Source organism: Pan troglodytes, chromosome 10 (assembly GCF_028858775.2).
Source record: "Pan troglodytes isolate AG18354 chromosome 10, NHGRI_mPanTro3-v2.0_pri, whole genome shotgun sequence".
In the NCBI taxonomy this organism is placed as follows: domain Eukaryota; kingdom Metazoa; phylum Chordata; class Mammalia; order Primates; family Hominidae; genus Pan; species Pan troglodytes.
Genome location: NC_072408.2, coordinates 75,286,680 through 75,289,493, shown reverse-complemented (window position 1 = coordinate 75,289,493; position 2,814 = coordinate 75,286,680). Strand labels below are relative to the sequence as shown.

The window sequence follows — 2,814 nt, the reverse complement described above, 5'->3', positions numbered from 1 at the left end:
AATCTGTAGAGTACTTTGGGTATTATGGACATTTTAACAATATTGATTCTTCCAATCCATGAACATGGAATATCTTTCCATTTTTTTGGTGTCCTTTTCAATTTCTTTCATCAGTGTTTTATAATTTTCATTAGAGAGATCTTTCACTTCTTTGGTTAATTCCTAGGTATTTAGTTTCATTTGTGGCCATTGCAAATGAGATTACTATTTTATTTTGTTTTCAGATTGTTCACTGTTAGCATATAGAAATGCTACTGATTTTTGTATGTTGATTTTGTATACTGCAACTTTACTGAATTGTTAATCAGTTCTAATACTTTTTTGGTAAAATCTTTAGGTTTTCCCAAATATAAGATTATATCATCTGCAAACAAGAATAATTTGACTTTGCTTTCCGCGCTACCTGCAGAGGGGTCCATACCGTGCTGTTCTGGTTTCCCGTCGTAACTTAAAGGGAAACTTTCACAATGTCCGGAGCCCTTGATGTCCTGCAAATGAAGGAGGAGGATGTCCTTAAGTTCCTTGCAGCAGGAACCCACTTAGGTGGCACCAATCTTGACTTCCAGATGGAACAGTACATCTATGAAAGGAAAAGTGATGGCATCTATATCATAAATCTGAAGAGGACCTGGGAGAAGCTTCTGCTGGCAGCTCATGCTATTGTTGCCATTGAAAACCCTGCTGATGTCGGTGTTATATCCTCCAGGAATACTGGCCAGATGGCTGTGCTGAAGTTTGCTGCTGCCACTGGAGCCACTCCAATTGCTGGGCGCTTCCCTCCTGGAACCTTCACTAACCAGATCCAGGCAGCCTTCCGGGAGCCACGGCTTCTTGTGGTTACTGACCCCAGGGCTGACCACCAGCCTCTCACGGAGGCATCTTATGTTAACCTACCTACCATTGCGCTGTGTAACACAGATTCTCCTCTGCGCTATGTGGACATTGCCATCCCAGGCAACAACAAGGGAGCTTACTCAGTGGGTTTGATGTGGTAGATGCTGGCTCGGGAAGTTCTGTGCATGCTTGGCACCATTTCCTGTGAACACCCATGGGAGGTCATGCCTGATCTGTACTTCTACAGAGATCCTGAAGAGATTGAAAAAGAAGAGCAAGCTGCTGCTGAAAAGGCAGTGACCAAGGAGGAATTTCAGGGTGAATGGACTGCTCCAGCTCCTGAGTTCACTGCTATTCAGCCTGAGGTTGCAGACTGGTCTGAAGGTGTACAGGTGCCCTCTGTGCCTATTCAGCAATTCCCTACTGAAGACTGGAGTGCTCAGCCTGCCATGGAAGACTGGTCTGCAGCTTCCACTGCTCAGGCCACTGAATGGGTAGGAGCAACCACTGACTGGTCTTAAGCTGTTCTTGCATAGGCTCTTAAGCAGCATGGAAAAATGGTTGATGGAAAATAAACATCAGTTTCTAAAAAAAAAAAAGAATAATTTGACTTCTTCCTTTCCAATTTGGATGCTCGTTATTTCTTTCTCTTGTCTGATTACTCTAGCTATGACTCCCAGTACTACGTTGAATAACAGTGGTGACACTGAGCATCCTTGTCATGTTCCAGATATTAGAGGAAAGGCTTTCAGTTTTTCTCCATTCAGTATGATACTAGCTGTGGGTTTACCATATATGGTTTTATTATGTTCAGATATGTTTCTTCTATACCCAGTTTTTTGAGGGTAAAATATATTTTAGAAATGAAGAAAATGAATGCCTTAGATGCTAAAGAATTTGAGTGCAAAGTGCTGTGGCCCTTGTATCAGATATAATCCTTTATTTTAGGAGCTTTATTCATTTAGTCAGTAATTATTATTTGTTTTTATATGCTATGCACTGTTTCAGGGGTTATAACCTTGAACAAGACTCAATCTATGCTCTTTTTTTTTTTAATCTTAAAGACAAGATCTTGCTCTGTCACCCAAGCTGGAGTGCAGTGATGTGATCACAGCTCACTGCAACCTTGAACTCCTGGGTTCAAGGGATCTTCCCACCTCAGCCTCCTGAGTAGCTGGGACTACAGGTGCATGCCACTGTGTCCAGCTAATTTTTTGTTTGTTTGTTTGTTTTGTTGCCCAGGCTGGTCTTGAACTCTTGGGCTCAATGGATCTTACTGCCTTGGCCACTTAAAGTGTTGGGATAAAAGCATGAGCCACTGTGCTCGGCCCCACTCTGTGCTCTCAATTAGTTTGTAATTAGTGGGGAATTGAGATTTGCTTAAAAAGGCAATTACAAGATTTTGATTACATGGTGATTAATGCCACATAATGATAAGATAGCGTGCAATGGAAGCATTATTCTAGTCTTGGGAGTGAAGAAATGCTTCTTAAATAAAGTGATTAAGTTAAGAAAATAACAATAACATACATGAGTTATTTACTGAATAATACCAGCATGCTGTGGATAATGTTAAATTGGGAGGTAGGGACCATAAATACATTGTGTTCTAAGATGGGCTGATATAGCCAGAGAAGTCTTCAGAGACAAGATTTGATTTAAATTAGATCTTGCCCAATTGATGAATATAATTTTTACATGGTTGTGATTAAAGACAGGGGGAGAACATCCCAGGTAGAAGTTTCAATACATGTGAAAGGCTGGGTGCGGTGGCTCATGCCTGTAATCCTGGCACTTTAGGAGGCTGAGGCAGGTGGATCAACTGAGGTCAGGAGTTTGCACTTTGCATTAGGTGCTAGGGACCCAATAATGAATCAAATCTGGTCCCAGTACAGCAAATCATAGTTTATAGTATTATAAGGAGACCGGTCTAAATAAAGCAGAGGTTTAATCCTGGGGAGTAGTGGGAAATCTGAAGAG

At 41.4% G+C, this 2,814-nt stretch overlaps 1 pseudogene; it reads left to right on the top strand.

The window, feature by feature from the left end:
• The first annotated feature begins 411 nt into the window (after positions 1-411).
• Positions 412-1,433, top strand: LOC741829 (small ribosomal subunit protein uS2-like; annotated as a pseudogene).
• Positions 1,434-2,814: the final 1,381 nt, after the last annotated feature.